Source organism: Cyrtonyx montezumae, unplaced genomic scaffold (genome assembly GCF_038088225.1).
Source record: "Cyrtonyx montezumae isolate F1298 unplaced genomic scaffold, pur_monq_1.0 scaffold_80, whole genome shotgun sequence".
Classification (NCBI taxonomy): domain Eukaryota; kingdom Metazoa; phylum Chordata; class Aves; order Galliformes; family Odontophoridae; genus Cyrtonyx; species Cyrtonyx montezumae.
This window is the reverse complement of record NW_027072090.1, coordinates 85,578-102,843: the sequence shown is the minus strand read 5'-3', so window position 1 is coordinate 102,843 and position 17,266 is coordinate 85,578. Positions and strand designations below refer to the sequence as shown.

General features: G+C 51.8%; 1 pseudogene; it reads left to right on the top strand.

The window, feature by feature from the left end:
• Positions 1 to 15,707: 15,707 nt before the first annotated feature.
• Positions 15,708 to 17,015, top strand: LOC136059664 (uncharacterized; annotated as a pseudogene).
• Positions 17,016 to 17,266: the final 251 nt, after the last annotated feature.

Below are 17,266 nucleotides of genomic sequence, written 5' to 3'. Positions count from 1 at the left end.
GATTTAGTAAAGTTACCGTTCCTTCTCAGATCGTGCTGTTGTCTTCTTGTAGACCCATCTCTTCCCGCTGTTTCCCCCTCCCTCCCGGAGCGCGGCTCTGCTCGGGTGGCCGCGTGGCCACTGACGCAGTTTCTTTTTTCTCTCCTCTCTCCCTCCTCGGTTTCCCTTGGGTCACTGTCACGGGTAACACCGTGACAATTTTTGGTGGAGGATGCAGGCAGTGCAGTATTTGTTTTCCATTGTAAATCTGGTGCTAAGTGGACTAAGGGTTTTCATGTACCTTAGAACATGATGGTGTCTTTTTAAGCTCCTCTTGTTCAGCACTGGAGTCATATCTGCGTACAGCTACTTTAGTGTGCTGATGGGGTTACATGCCTCCTGCCTAAACATCCTGGCTAATGTGACCGATTATATGGCATTTGGATTGGTTTCCAGTTACTCTTTTCAGGTCTTTACCTATGTTCAGGATGCCAGCCTGGCAGTTGTGGCAGTTGTGTTATCTGTTTTTCTGAATGCACTCTTGGCAACAGTAATTTACATCCTTTGGAGGAAGCTTTCCCCAAAACCAGAGAGTGTTGAATGGCAGGGAAGGTGGGAAAAATTAGGAAAGAAATTAGAAGCATGGGGACCCCCAGTGTTATGCAATTTTGATCTTGAGCACCTGTGGGATCCTGAGAAATTCAGTGAGTGTTTAGGTAAGGAATCATGTGACTCAGGACGATCTGAGAAGGAATGTATTGTTTGGCGTCTGGCTTGTGCTTATCGAGCTATAATTGATATTCTGGAGAGAAATGGTTTCCAAACCAAGGTGCAGAGCAAAAATGAAAACCTCAAAGTTAGACCTGACCAATCACAGGAAGCACCGGCATCAGTGTCGGTTGCCCCTGTGGAAGGCCAGAAATGGATACAGACGTCCTCGCGCCTAGAATGGAAAGAAGAAGAAGCAGAGAAAGAAGAGGAAGATCCAGGTGAGGGGCCCTCCTCAGCACCACCACCACCACCTAGAAAGGCCAGTAAGAAAAGAGAGACATGGAGAAGACAGTGATGATGATGGAGTCACTGTTACCATGACTCGTCGGCCCCTAAAGATGACTGAAATACAAGGTTCAAGAAAGGAGTTTGTACGGCGCTCGGGTGAATCTATTGTCACCTGGTTGCTGCGGTGTTGGGACAGCGGTGCCAGCAGCGTGTCCCTAGATGGCAGCGAAGCCCGCCAACTGGCAAGCATTGCCCGAGACCCAGCTATCGACAGAGGAATTGGCAGATGTCTGAATGGAGTCGCTACCCTCTGGGAACGAGTACTAGTGGCTGTAAAGGTTAGATATCCTTACAAAGATGATCTGGAGCCTAAAGTGGAAAGATGGAACACCGTGGAGAAAGGCATCCAATTTTTGAGAGAAACAGCCATAGTAGAGATGCTATGTATGATCCCAATTTCGTCCCTAACAATCCACACCAGGACCGTGATCCTGATAGAGTAAGGTGCACACCTGATGTATATCGTAAGCTCTCAAAAACAGCACCAGAGAGGTACGCAAGTACACTGGTAGCAATGTTCCATAGATTCAAGGGTCAAGACAGAAGACTCCCAGTTGATGAATTGACTATTACACTCCAAAACTTTGAACAGCAGTTTCCACCATCACGTGCTTCCATTGCAGCTGTAGTAGCAGAAGAAGTAGGTGAGATGAAGGAGACACAGAAAACTATACTGGAGGAACTGTCATTACTGATGAATAGGGATGAACCTGTGTCAGTATTGGAAACACCTGATGAAGGCGAGCATGACCCAAAGAATCTGGTGAAGCAATTGATGAAACTGATGAAAGTCTCGGCCACCAAAGGCAACCGCCACTCTGCACAAGCAAATGCACAGCAGTAACATCATGTCACGTGTGGCCATGTGGAGCTTCCTACGAGAAAACGGAGAGGACATGAGGAAGTGGCATAAAAAACCCACTCCTGCACTGCGAGCACGGGTGAGAGAACTACAGCAGAGATCAGCCACCAATGAAATTGCTCCCGTCACTGCAGGTAACCAATAGAGGGGCCCTGCCCTCAGCCAGGGGAGGGAAAGGGATAATAGAGTGTATTGGACTGTGTGGATTAGATGGCCTGGCACATTAGAGCCACAAAGATATTAGGCACTGGTGGACACTGGTGCACAGTGCACTCTAATGCCCTTGAGTTACAAAGGGACAGAATTGATTCATATTTCTGGAGTGACTGGGGGTTCTCAGGAACTGTCTGTGTTGGAGGCAGAAATAAGCCTCACCGGTAAAACCTGGCAGAAGCATCCCATAGTGACTGGACATGGGGCTCCATGCATACTCGGTATTGACTATCTCAGAAGGGGACATTTCAAGGATCCCAAGGGATACCGATGGGCTTTTGGAATAGCTGCTGTAGATGCAGACAACATTCAGCAGCTGTCTATTTTACCTGGCCTGTCAGAAGATCCGTCTGTTGTGGGGGTACTGAAAGTGAAAGAGCAGCAGGTACCTGTCGCTACAAAAACAGTGCACAGACGGCAGTACCGCACCAACAGGGATTCCTTGCTCCCCATTCATAACTTGATCCGTCAGCTAGAGAGCCAGGGAGTGATCAGCAAAACTCACTCACCTTTTAACAGCCCCATATGGCCGGTGCGTAAAGCCAGTGGAGAATGGAGGCTGACGGTAGATTACCGTGGCCTGAATGAAGTCACACCCCCACTGAGTGCAGCTGTGCCAGATATGTTGGAGCTGCAGTATGAACTGGAGTCAAAAGCAGCCAAGTGGTATGCCACCACTGACATTGCCAATGCTTTCTTTTCTATTCCTTTGGCCACAGAGTGCAGACCACAGTTTGCTTTCACCTGGAGGGGCGTTCAGTACACCTGGAACCGTTTGCCCCAGGGGTGGAAACACAGCCCAACCATTTGCCATTGGCTGATTCAAACCTCACTGGAACAGGGTGGGGCACCTGAGCACCTCCAGTACTTTAATGACATTGTTGTGTGGGGTGATACAGCAGAGGAAGTTTTTAAAAAAGGAGAGCGAATAATCCAAATTCTTCTGGGTGCTGGTTTTGCTATTAAACGGAACAAAGTGAAGGGACCTGCCCAAGAAATTCAATTCCTGGGAGTAAAATGGCAAGATGGACGTCGTCACATTTCAGGAGATGTGATTGACAAAATCACCAGTATGTCACCACCCACTAGCCAGAAAGAGACACAGTCTTTTCTGGGTGTAGTAGGATTTTGGAGGATGCACATCCCAAACTACAGCCTCATAGTAAGCCCCCTCTATCAAGTGTCTCGAAAAAAGAATAATTTTGCATGGGGTCCTGAACAGCAGCAGGCCTTTGAGCAAGTTAAGCAGGAGATAGCCCGTGCTGTGGCCCTGGGGCCAGTACGGTTGGGACAGGATGTGAAAATATCCTCTACACTGCTGCTGGAGAAAAAGGTCTCACTTGGTGTCTGTGGCAAAGAGCTTCTGGGGAGACCCGAGGCCGACCACTTGGATTTTGGAGCAGAGCGTACAGGGGTTCAGAGGAGTGCTACACTCCAACTGAGAAGGAGATTTTGGCAGCATACAAGGGGGTTCGGGCTGCCTCTGAAGTAATTGGTACTGAGACACAGCTCCTCCTGGCACCTCGACTGCCAGTGCTGAATTGGATGTTCAAAGGAAAGGTTCCCCCCACCCATCATGCTACCGATGCCACCTAGAGTAAGTGGACTGCACTGATTACACAGCGAGCTCGGATGGGGAACCTCAACCGTCCAGGAATCCTGGAGGTGATCATGGACTGGCCTGAAGGCAAGACATTTGGAACATCCCCATCAGAGGAGATACCACGTGCTAAAGAGCCCCCACCATATAACGAACTACCAGAGAATGAAAAGACGTATGCCCTCTTCATTGATGGATCGTGTCGTATCATTGGGAAGCATCGCAGATGGAAGGCTGCTGTGTGGAGCCCCACACGACGAGTTGCAGAGGCCACCGAAGGAGAAGGAGAGTCAAGCCAATTTGCGGAGGTAAAGGCTGTCCAGCTGGCCTTAGATGTGGCTGAACGGGAGAGGTGGCCCATGCTATATCTTTATACTGACTCTTGTGAAGCCTTTCGGACCCGCCGTCGGCTTCATTCAGGTGTTCGCAATCGTTAGGGACTCATCGGTCTGTCCATCTACCTCGGTGCACACCAATGTGGTGGGTGGTAAAATGGCATTTATTTACTCGTAACAACAACTTATATAGTCTACCATAGCTCCGTCTACGCCCCTCAGGCGCTTGCGTAACTACTTCCTTATCTAGCTGCTACAGGCATTATTACCTTATTTGGTTACAATTGGCACTACTTCCTTATCTGGTTACTATTGGCAACCCCTTGTGGGCGGAATCTTTCTGTGATCACCGCCTACATTTCTTGTGGGCGGAATCTTTCCGTGATCACCGCCTACATTTCCCCCTCCCGATGCATTAATTTCCCTATTGTAATCAGAGAGGACTCTACTCGCGTACATCCCGAAATCCCCGCTTTACGCCTATACATGCTGTTGTCCTCTCCGGCAAGCCTTGACCCGTTACATCCCGATACGCTAAATAGCCTAGCCTCTACAACCCTATTTCGCGCTCCTTTACAAGCTATTCTGCATCTTTCTATACTCTATGTGATAATTGATTGTACGATCAATCATCCGTTGCGCGCAACCTAACAGAATTTGCAAGAAGCAAGGCAAACACACTAACAGAAGCAACATAATTATAAGTCCCAAAAGCAGACCCTTCAGCAAATGCACAGTCCATCCCCCTATGTCTCCGAACAGTCCACGCAGCCAATCTCCAATTGGGTCCTCTTCCACGCCGATTTTGTTGACGTGTTCCTTCATAAGCTGCAACTTCTTATGTATGGATTCACTGTGGTCACTAAGATTAAAACAGCACATTCCCGCGATATCCTCACAACCATGGCCATGAGCCAAAAGCAGGAAGTCAATAGCTGCTCGGTTCTGCAGGACCGCATGCCTAACGCTTGCGACGTCCGTTAATAAATCGCTGAGGAGTGAAGTTGTTAAATTGGCCTGCTTAACGGACCAGCAAGCCAGTCTCTCAATTTCCTCCAAGGCTTGCGCAGCTGCCACTCCCGGGGCCAGGATGGACGCAAAGATCCTTGCCGTGGTGCTCCAGAGCTGTACTTCGTCTGAACACGTACTGTCCAAACGCGATATACCTCGTCTACGTCTCACAGGTGCTCGAGTCATGTTGGCGAGCACTTTAAGGATTTCCGTGTGACTGGGTGCTAGCATGGTAAGCCTCCCTAAATAGCAAGGACCCCCTACCGGATGTCTTGGGATTCCCTGCCATGCGCGATCTCCACAGATAAGGAAGATGCCGGGCGGTAATGCTTTTGGCTTATCAAAACTCTGGCCATTGCTCTGAGCCCATGCCCCTGATGGGAAAACGTTATAGATGCCTCCACAACACCCACTGGTGTTGCCAAGTCTGTCGCCAGTGCAATTCTTTTCTACCCCACTCACATTAAAGAACTGCGAACTATTGACCCACTCACCCCCTCCATTTTCGCATACTGTCCAAGGAGGGGTATAAGTCTGTGCAGACCGTCCCGGATATGTGTATGTATAGATTGAGCGAGTTCTGCTGGCGGAGGAACTAGAGCAATTGTACAGCTTCCAAAATCTGTGCTGGTAACTACCGCAATATCCCCCTCCCAAGAAAAGTGTGTACCTATCAGCTGTAACTACTGTAAACGGTTTTGAGGAATTAGTCTTCGGATTAAAGAAAGGATTAGTCCACGGGAACTGTTGAAAAGAGCGCAGTATGTTCATACGGCTCAATCCAAAGATATTAATAAACCTTGCACCGTACACGGTTATCGCCAGACTGCTTTCCTTTAGGGCATTGTGCCTGATAGTGCCCCGGGGACCCAAAGGAATAACAAGATCCTCGGGCGCGACCACCCGGTCCACCCGGACTATCCCTGTCCTTATTGATTACTGCCATGACTAAGGGTTGGATGGCCGACGACATGGCCGCAGCTATTCCCTGGTCCGTGAGTGGAGTAATCTTCTGTCTGTCTAAAACATATTTGATTATCTCTCCAGGTGTCGTTAGTGTGGAAGGCGCTGCTCTTATAAGCTGTTGAATGTCTGAGTGTGTTTTCTGCCTAAAGCAATCAATAATCACAGGGGCCCGTGCGTCTGATGGGAGATCCGACCCTTCAACCGCCTTTATGAGGCGATTGGCAAAATCCACAAAGGATTCGGATGGGCCCTGTGTAATACTTGCCCAAGGGGCCGTAGGCTCTGCCAAACGAGCGACCTCCCTGAGTGCTTGGAGGGCCGACGCCGTAACAGCAACCAACTCCCCCGGTCTCAAAAGAGCTGCCTGGCCCTCTGGGTTCCCTATCATGCCATCCGCTCTGCCCTTTAAGCGGTCTAAGTTGGTTCGCTCCCCTCGTCTCTGGCCATTAGCAGGGTGCCTGGGATCTCGAGTTGCCGCCGCTACCACCACCTGCAGCTGAGTGTCCCAAGCATCCATCCATAGGGCATATTGGGCAGGATCTAATATAATCCTCATAAGATTTGTGACGTCGTGTGGCAACAATGGGGAGGACATAAGAGCTTCCACCTCCGCCATGGCAATTGGAGACCGCAAACCTTTGGTCCTAACTGTGTCAGCCAACCGAGTTATCGACTTCGGCTCCAGAGGAGTCCAAGCCGATCCCTCAGGTTTAACCACCACAGGCATTGCCATTACGGATGGAACCTCCGTTGTAAGTTCCTCCCTAATCCTTGCCCAATCAGTCAAAGCCGGCCCAGGGGCCGAGCCAGAGCACCCTGACAAAGCCGGCCCAGAGGCCGAGCCAGAGCACCCTGACAAAGCCGGCCCAGGGGCCGAGCCAGAGCACCCTGACAAAGCCAGCCCAGGGGCCGAGCCAGAGCACCCTGACTCCGCCCTCTGTCCAACCCATCGGGGCACACCGTCCCGCCCCGCTGATAACATAGCCACACCCTCCTTCTCCGCCCCTCCCAACCCCTCCAAAGAAGGATACAAGCCGCTCCCCACATACGAGGGAGGGGCGGAAGGGACAGAAGTGGCGCAATCGCAATCTGCAACACCAACGGTCGTTTTTGGTTCTTGCTGCACAGTCGATCCATTCTTCTCCTCCGAGATCTGAGTGGATTTTCCTCCTGTAGAGCAAGTGGGAGAAGCCGCGCCGCCCCCCAAGTCCAACCAAAATTTCGCCTGTTCAGATGTATCCCGTTCCTCCCGGGCTGCTTTAAGCGCTCCCAAGATTAATCCCCAAGTCTTTAACTCCCCCGACTTCCCCAGCACCATCGCTCTCTGGGAGAGCGCTGCTGTAGTGTTATCCCAAGAACCCGGGGAATATAAATCTGAGGGAGACGCTAACAACCCCTCTTTCTGTAAAAACAGTAATAATGCCGCGATCTCCTTCTTAGAAGGAGACGTCTTCCCACAATAAGTCTTACACGCGGACGAAATCACCTTTATGACAGCTTCCATCATCGCCGGACGTCCTCGGTCCCGCGGATCACCACTATCGGGCTCCCCTTCCGATAGTGCCAACTTGGCTTTCACCAAGTTCTGGGTCGCCGGTGGTCAAACACTCTGCTGCAGTCAGAGCACCTCCGACGCACCCCAGCTTCCACTCTCCTAAGCCGCAGCCCCCTCTTCTAGGGTCATCGCCTCCTTCCCCAAGGGAGACGGATGAGAGCAGGATCGCCACGCTGCCAGTGGCCGACCACTATTTCCCTAACGTATCACGTCGGGGTCACCAGATGAAGCCTTTCGGACCCGCCGTCGGCTTCATTCAGGTGTTCGCAATCGTTAGGGACTCATCGGTCTGTCCATCTACCTCGGTGCACACCAATGTGGTGGGTGGTAAAATGGCGTTTATTTACTCGTAACAACAACTTATATAGTCTACCATAGCTCCGTCTACGCCCCTCAGGCGCTTGCGTAACTACTTCCTTATCTAGCTGCTACAGGCATTATTACCTTATTTGGTTACAATTGGCACTACTTCCTTATCTGGTTACTATTGGCAACCCCTTGTGGGCGGAATCTTTCTGTGATCACCGCCTACATTTCTTGTGGGCGGAATCTTTCCGTGATCACCGCCTACACTCTTGGATGGTGGCAAATGCTATATGGGGGTGGTTGCAGCAGTGGGAACAGGACAACTGGCAGCGGAAGGGTAAACCTATTTGGGCTGCTGAACTGTGGAAAGACATTGCTGCCCGAACAAAAAGGTTGGGTGTAAAGGTGCATCATGTAGATGCTCATGTGCCCAAGAATCAAGCTACTGAAGAGCAGAAAAATAACCATCAGGTAGATCGAGCTGCCAAAATTGAGGTGTCTCAGATCGACTTGGACTGGCAGAACAAAGGAGAGCTATTTTTAGCTCGGTGGGCCCATGAGACCTCTGGCCATCAAGGAAGGGATGCGACCTATAAGTGGGCTAGAGGCCGAGGGGTGGACTTAACTATGGATGCCGTTGCACAGGTTATCCATGACTGTGACACATGTGCCATAATTAAACAGGCAAGAGGATGAAACCCCTCTGGCAGGAAGGGCGATGGGAAAAGTATAAATATGGGGAGGCGTGGCAGGTTGATTATATCACCTTGCCATGAACTCGCGATGGTAAGCGTTACGTGCTCACCATGGTGGAGGCGACCACTGGGTGGCTTGAAACATATGCAGTACCCCATGCTACCGCCCGAAACACCATCTTAGGGCTCAAGAAACAAGTCCTGTGGCGACATGGCACTCCAGAGAGAATTGAGTCCAATAATGGGACTCATTTCAAAAATTCTCTTGTGGATATCTGGGCCAAAGAACACGGCATTGAATGGATCTACCATATCCTCCTGCTGGCTACACTATTTCTAATACAGGCCAGGATGCTGTTGGCCTTCTTGGCCACCTGGGCACACTGCCGGCTCATGTTAAGCCGAGCATCAACCAACACCCCCAGGTCCCTTTCCTCTCTACATTCTTCAAGCCATTCTGCCCCAAGCCTATAGCATTGCATGGGGTTATTGTGGCCAAAGTGTAGGACCTGGCACTTGGTCTTATTGAACCTCATCCCATTGAGCTCAGCCCAGCTATTCAACCTATCCAAATCCCTCTGAAGGGCCTCCCTACCCTCAGGCAGTTTGACACATACTCCCAACTTGGTGTCATCTGCAAACTTACTGACGGTACACTCAATTCCCTCATCTAGGTCATCAATAAAGATATTAAACAAGATGGGCCCCAAAACTGACCCTTGGGGGACACCACTCGTAACAGGACGCCAGCTGGACTTAACTCCATTAACCACTACCCTCTGGGCACGGCCCTCCAGCCAGTTCTTCACCCAGAGAAGAGTGAACCTGTCCACACCACGGGCTGCCAGTTTCCCCAGGAGAATACTGTGGGAGACCGTGTCGAAGGCCTTGCTGAAGTCCAGGGAGACAACATCTTTGCCTTTCCCTCATCTACCTGTCTGGTCACCCAGTCATAGAAGGAGATGAAGTTGGACAAGCACGACCTGCCCTTGGTGAACCCGTGCTGGCTGGGTCTGATCCCCTGGTTGCCATGCACGTGTCGTGTGATCTCTCTCAAGGTCATCTGCTCCATAACTTTCCCTGATACCCAGGTCAGGCTGACAGGCCTGTTGTTCCCCGACTCTTCCTTACGGTCTTTCTCGTAGATGGGAGTCACATCGGCAAGCCTCCAATCTTGTGGGACCTCTCCAGATAACCAGGAATTCTGATAGATGGCAGAAAGTGGCTCGGCAATCACCTCTGCTAGCTCCCTCAGCACCCTTGGATGGATCCCATCTGGCCCCATGGACTTGTGGCAGTTCAGATGGAGGAGTAGATCTCTGACCGTCTCTGCTTGGATCACAGGGTGTGCGTTATGCGCTCTGTCCCGGACTTCCAGGTCAGGGCAAGTACCCTGTGGACAACTGCTCTGTCTATTAAAGACAGATGTGAAGAAAGCATTGAGAACCTCAGCCTTTTCCTTATCATCTGTGGTTACATTCCCTGCCTCATCAAGTAAAGGAGAGAAATTTTCCTTAGCTTTTCTCTTGCTGTTAATATATTTGTAAAAGGGTTTCCTGTTCTCCTTTTTATGGCGATCTCCTTGCTTGAAAGAGGGGAAGACTCTCGGATTACAGATGCGTGTAGCCAGGAGGAGAGTGCAGGAGAGCTCAGCCCAGGTGAGGCGGGGAGAAAGGAGGAGGTTGGGGTTGGCAAAAGCCATCTCTGGCTGGGCAGTATTTTGGGTTGTGTGTGCTACTCCTGCATTTCCTCTGTCTTCCAGCAGGAGATGGGAACACAGCTAAAAAGGAGGATCTGCAGAGAAGTGGTGTGGATGAAAGGCGGAGCGCTTGTGCCTCAGTGGGAGAAACCAGAAGGGGTGTCCAAGGGGGCCTGGAGCAGGGAGAGCAGTTCAAGAAGCCACTGGGAAACCATGTGTGAAAGAGAGCGAGGAACCCTTGCCACTCCAGCACAGGTCAAAATCAGCATGGAGACCCGAGGAGCAAGGAAGTGTGCCAGAAGAGAAGGCAGAACCCATGTGTCGCGTGTGGGAAAAGCTGTGACAGGCATTCTGTCTGCTTGAAACACCAGTGCATGCATTCAAAGGAGAGAGTGTACAACTGTCCTGACTGTGCAAAGTGCTTCAAATGGAGATCCTCCCTCATCCAACACCAGCACATCCACACAGGAGGGAGACCATTTCAGTGTCCTCAGTGTGGGAAAGGCATCAAAAGCTGTTCTGACCTCAGTTGCCACCAGCACATCCACACGTGAGAGAGACCGTACAGGTGCCCTGAATGTGGGATGAGCTTTAGAAGCAGTTCTAAGCTCAGCTCCACAGGCACATCCACACAGGAGACCAACAACAGTTCTGTGAGTTTGTGACAACCTTTAACAGCAGCTCCTGCTTTTGTGTTTACTATTCAAGGGTTTTCTACAGTGTTTACTCTTTGAGCTTCCACAGCTGCTAGAGCTGAAGAGCAGCACGGGCTGAGGCTGCAGCACCTCGGTGGAGGGAGCCCCAGGAGCCCGGGATCACCTGGATCACTGCCACACGGCCAAACCAAACCCAGCACATCACCAGCACTCTGTGCCTTTCATCTTTTCCCTCCCCACGCTGTTTTCTTTGCTCTCCAAAAGCAGTACCAAGGATTACCTCCTTGTCCCTATAGCTCTTTCTTCCCCCCAGGAGATGCACACGCTGGGGTTCTGCTGCCACTTGCTGGAGAGCAACTTTTGTTACCCACTGCACCTTTCAGTATCTTTTCCCTCTGTTACTTCTTTCCCCCAGTTGTTACCTCAGCTTCACAGCCAGCTAGCAAGGACAGCTTCTCAAACACATCCCTCTTAATTGCTCTGTTCTTCTTCTAAAACATGCACACACCACATGCTGCCTCCTCTGCACAGGATTCCTTGTCTGTGCTCACACACAAGGATAAGAAACAAGGTAAAGATCCCCTTTTCCATGACACTTACAGGAGACAAGACGACTGTTAAAGAAAAAGTACTGAAGAAATGTTTTGCAGTTATAAGGGAAAAAAAGAATGCAATACAGAACCCAACCATATTTTGAAGAGGTGACCAAGTCTTCATTCCTCAGCACAAAATGCAGGACGTACTTTCAAACACCATAGCTTTCAGCTGTGGCCCCAGCACACAGATGCTGAAAGCAAAAATGAAAAGCATCACTCTGAATTACAGCTTTACAGGTAACATTCTCTAAGCAGAGAAACGCAAATCCCAATTCATCTCTTACAGTGCAGGAACCATCTCATACACACAGCACCCTGCAAACACCAGGTGAGCGACAGCAGCCAAGGACAACTTTGGGCTCTGCAGGGTCCCAGTGTGGAGCATTAAACACAGGAACAGCTGGGAATAAAGATGATGGCAGCGGTACAGAGTCAGCCATCGTCAATAGGCACAGTGGCTCAGCACGTTTCTCAGCATAACACAGGATATGAGAGCCATGCAGAAAATGCAGTTGTGCTCTGCTTTCCTCTTCTGTCCCATTCCTTCTGCCCCTGTCAGAGGGGAGGAACAATCCACGCTCCCACAGCTCACTCTCACAGCCCCGCATCCCTTAGGTTGGAGCTGTCAGATGAGAAAGCAGGATGGGAAAACCAGTTCTTCCCTGATTGTGAAGCATAAGAAAAGATAAACTGCGGCCTTTCCATTTTCCTTCCTTCCTCACCCCCCCCCCCCACCTTCCTCTCCCCTCCTCTTCCCTCCCATTCCAGCACGAGTGCGAGTGCTGCAGCTCTGCAACCATGTCTGCCGTTCCTGGCCTGCAGCTCTGGGGAAGGAAGCTCTAGGTCATCCCACAAATAATATGCAGCTCCTACACTGGCAGGAGGACTTTCCCTGCTGAAGGTCTCCTTCTGTAGCTGGCAAAAGGCTTATGGCCTGGAGCTTAAGTTCTACCAATTAGTCTTTATAAGGTGTCCTTAATGTGGTTAGGTGCTGCGGATATCAAGGTCCGAGTGGATTGCTCTCGGGCGGGGAGCACGACAGGACTCAATACATGAATGATCAGGCTTCAGTTTATTACCTGGACAGCCTTATTCTTATAGTGTTTAAGACAGGGGCGTACAGAGAATAGCACACAATCATTGGCTGAGAGCCTCAGAGAAAGACAACTTTAAGCAGTTCCCAACAATTAACAGCAGTGAGAAACCATCCTGAGGGAGGTAACTCTTGTTATCATCCTAATCCTAAGAAACCAGGCAGGAATGCGTCGGCAGCGGATGTGAAAGGCAGTGCTGGCAGGGCGTCCCCTGTTCAAAGTGCACTTTTCCTCTCCCACTCGCCACAGACCATCTCCTGCTTTTACTTTTCTCAAGGTTCAAACAGTGTAGTTTCCTTTGAGCACGGTATCAGCGTGGCCAGTGCATAACACAGAGCCCAAAGGGAACACCTGCTAGCTAAACGGAATAGATTACCAAGGACAGCTTACTCTAAAAATACCTATAGTTACAATTATCAACAGTCCTGTGAAGCCTTCTTCACTGAAAGCAGGGTGAACAACATAATCACAGAAGTTTCTCATAGACATCTTGGCAACTTGGGTTGCTCAGCTGAAGCAGTTCATGTCTGCTTTGAGTTGTTTGTCACTTGGCCCAGGAGCATCATGACCTCCTATCAACATCTAATACTTTTCCATGAGCATATAGTCTGTGCTGCAGTGCAAACTGTGCTCGTACATATCACCATGACTTCCCTGCTCCTGCAGCCATTTCCCAACAGTTAGGCTGTTAGGAGAGACTTTAATTCGGACTGGTCTGTGTGCAGACAAGGGGAAGTCTTCCTGCAAGGCCTGGGAATGGCTGATGAAAGGCAGGCAGTGTACCACGGTCTGAAGGCTCACCGGTATGAACCAGTAAAGACCAGTATGTGCTAGTATGGACTCATAGTGGTCAACAGAGACCAATGGAAACCAGTAGGAAGCAGGGGTGAGCTCGTACTGGTAAACAGAGTGGTGGCAAATGGAGTCGCTCCCAGCTGGTGACCAGTCAAAGCCGTGTTCCCCAGAGATTGGTACTGGGGCCCATCCTGTCCAATACCTTTACTGATGACCTGGACATGGGCACTGAGTGCACTCCCAGAAAGCATTCCTCTTCAAATGCTGGAGGAATTGGTGGAAACTTTCATTGTCCCGCTGATCGAAGAGCAGGACTCATTGAAAAAAAAGAAAAAAGATTAAAATACACAGTAGCACACAAGAGTTGAGATAAAAACTGTTTACTAAGCGCAAAAAAAATGTAATGGTAATGACAGCATACAATATAATACACACACGCACACATTCTACCAAGCAAGGGGCGTGCAGTGCAGTTGCTCACTACCCACTGAGTGATGCCCAGCCCATCCCCAAACTCAGCTGCTTCTGTCCAGCCAACTCCCCACCGGTTTTCCAGCTTTACAGCATGATGTCACCTGGTATGGAATAGTCCTTTGGCAGCTGTCCTGGTTCTCTACCCTCCCAGCTCCTTGTGCTGATAAAACCAGGACGGCAGCTTCATATCGGGCACTCCAAAGGAAACAATGTACATGCTCAGCTATGCTGAGTGCTTCCCGTGAAACTCGGAGATCTCCCTTGAAGATTTTTTCCTTTCTTAGCAAACCAGTACAGACCACTAAGAAACAGTACGGACCAGTAAGCAACAATATGGACCCACAGCGGTCAAGAGAGACCCCTAGGAACCAGTACATGGCAGTATGAACCACTACAACCCCGTAAGAACCAGTAGGACTCAACAGTACACATTTCTCCACCACGTTCTCCCAAACATGTCTGGATCGGCATGGACCAGTATGGACCAGTAGGGATCCACAGTGGCCAATGGAGATCCACTAGGACCAGTAGGAACCAGAAAGGACCATCAGAACCCATTTGTTCACCCTTCTTCACCAGGAAGCCCAGGGGCAAAGTCTCCCAGCTCCCATCGTGCAGTACCTGAGTGAGAAGATGACCCAAGCTGGCTGCACAAGACTCATCTGAATTTCTCCGTTATTTGACTTCAGGTATTCCCACTGGGTGACCCTGGTGTTGGTTTCCTAAAATTTGAATCCTGGAGGTGACCACGCCCTTTGCTTATGATGAAAGTGCAGAAGCGATGGGAAAACTCACTGAGATCACAGTCGTTGCTGGGGTGGGAGCATTTGTTCCACAGGAGGTGAGCAGAGCTGGTGCTCTGGTGAGCGTGCTGCACAGCGAGACCGAGCTCTGGGCCTTCTTAGAAGAGATCACCCTGGGACAGCCCATCAGAAGCAGCGCTGCGGCGTGTGCGTGAGCTGGGCACAGCTTAGGCTGAGCAGGCCCGACAGGTGAACTGGGCTTGGTGCTGGGTGGTTGCTGGAAGGTGTGTCAGAAGGAAAGCTGGGCTGGGGAGGAGTTCCCAGCTCCAGCGGCACCCCTCTGTACAGCTGCTGCTGGCTGCTGGTGTCTGTGAAATCAACACACAAGATGTTGTTGTAGGGATGGAGCCTGCACATGCGTGGGATTGTGCCGGGCATGGGGGGAAACGGAAAGCCTCTGCAGGTAAGAACCTCCTGCAGTGAGCTGTGGTGTGGGTACCTGCGTCGAGACAGGGCTGCATGAAGGGCTGTGTGCGATGGAGGAGAGAAGAAAGTACACTCCACATCTGTGCTGACTGCAGAAATGGCACAACTTTGTAACAGCGGAAGGGCGCACTGAATAAACTACGCTTGAAGACGAGAAGTTTGTGGCTGGCTGTGCTAACATCTTCCTCCAAACAGATGTTCTTCAAGTCTTTCTTGTCTCCTTTCTGTCAGAAGCTGATGCAAGTGGCCTTCCTTGGAAGCGCAGCCTTGCAGAATGCCAGGGGAGGAGCACGGAGTGTGACACTGCACCCAAGAGAGGTACAGACACACAACAGCCATCTGGGCTCGGTGCTCTGTCTCCTAGTTAGGCTTTCTGTCTGTCCTTTCCTGGGACTGTTGTCCCTGAGTGTTGCTGGGGGTCTCAATCCCTGGGATTTACAGTTACCTTTCCAGTTCTGATCTGTACTGTGAACCCAGTGTCCACCCGTGACCCTAAGATCCCTAGCTGTGAGCACAGTAGGGGAGAGCTGGCATTGACCCCTTGGGGATTTTCTTACTGTTCCAGCAGTGACGACTAGTTCGGATGTGCCGGACGACGTCACGGATATTGACGGTCTGTTCTCTTGGATCGAAAGTGAGTTTGGGGGCTGCAGAGACCGCACGTGCGTGTTTGCACAGTGAATGTGAGAAGGCTACCATCGCCATTTTAGGGGATGTGCTTGCCTTTTCAGATGTGGCAAGAGCTGCCGAGGTGCCCCAGGAGAACCCCAGCAGCCCTGCCCCTGAATGCTCCATCTCTGAGCTCCCTCGCGTCCCCACAGACAACAGAGAGCTCAGCACAGAGGGACTGGAGGCCATCGTGACCCCCAGCGACCCCTTCTGGGGCCTTCCACCATCTCCCGGGCTCCTGTCTGAGCTGCACTGTGGGTTGTCGCTGCTGTGCCCCATCAAGTCCCCAGTGGGTGGGCAGCTCAGCCCACAGACAACCCCCCAGGTTACCACCACACCTCCCTCAGCCCAACCTACGCAGCCCATGGAGGAGGTGCAGGAATGGCGGCCTCAGGGGGTTCACCTTCACTCGCCGCCGTCACCGGGCTCTGTCCCCTTCCGGGTGGCAGAAAAGGAAAACAAGGGCAGCACCAAGTGGGCCAAACGCCCTGCACCTGCTGGCAGCCCCCAGAAAGGGGAGAGCTCCCGGCACGAGCAGCCCACCAGCAGCACCCCAGCCAAGAAAAGAAAGCTGCTGCCGTGCAAGGAGAGAAAAGAAAAAAAAGGCCGCAAACACCCGCGCCAAACAAAGCTGGCTGGGGTCAGCGCAGGAGGCAGCAGCAGTGGGCGAGCAGGCCCTGTCAGCGAGCTGCACAGATACCTGCTGGACTCCATCCAGGCTGTGCACCCGCTGGGGCAGAGGGGGACTGCCATGGGGCCGGTGCGCCAACCACCCTCCGTGCAGCCCCAAGCCACACCCAGCGCTGGGCCTGCTTCCCCCCAGCCCCAACGCGGCAGCACAGACGAGGCAGCGCCAGCACCACCAGGCAGCATGGCCAGAGATCAGGACGCTGCCAAGAGGACGGCGCCGAGCTGCCTGCTGAGGAGCGCACCGCTGCCGAGGGACCCACCCTCACAGCTGCACCAGCAGCAGCCTCGGCCACAGCGCTCCGTGGACTTTGTGCCCCGCGTGGGGCCCAGGCTGGGTGGCCGTGCGGCACCCACACCACTGGAGGAGTCGCTGCCCATCACAACCGAGCAGCGGCCCGAGCGGGAGCGCTTGAAGAAGCTGGCCCGGGACCAACGGGAGTGGGCGGCCCACCAGATGAAGATCGGCCCCGTGCAGTTCCTCGTGCAGCGTGAGATAGACATGGCCATAGCCGACGAGTACGGCTACCCGTAACCCTGCGCTCCTCGCCGCCCGAGAAGCCGGCGTTTCTTTCTAGTCCTGCCCAGGGTACAGCCTGGGGAAGACCATGCTCAATTCTGCTGCCGCTGAAGGACTGAGGGGAGGAGCGGCAGAAGGCAACAGCTGCTGGGCACGCCGTTACAGATCAGTGCTCTGAGTGCTGCCCAACTCAGCGCTCCAAGTCCCGTTGCATTCAATCCAGAAAAGATCACGATTATGGATTCGCCAAGAGCGGACGGCCCCTT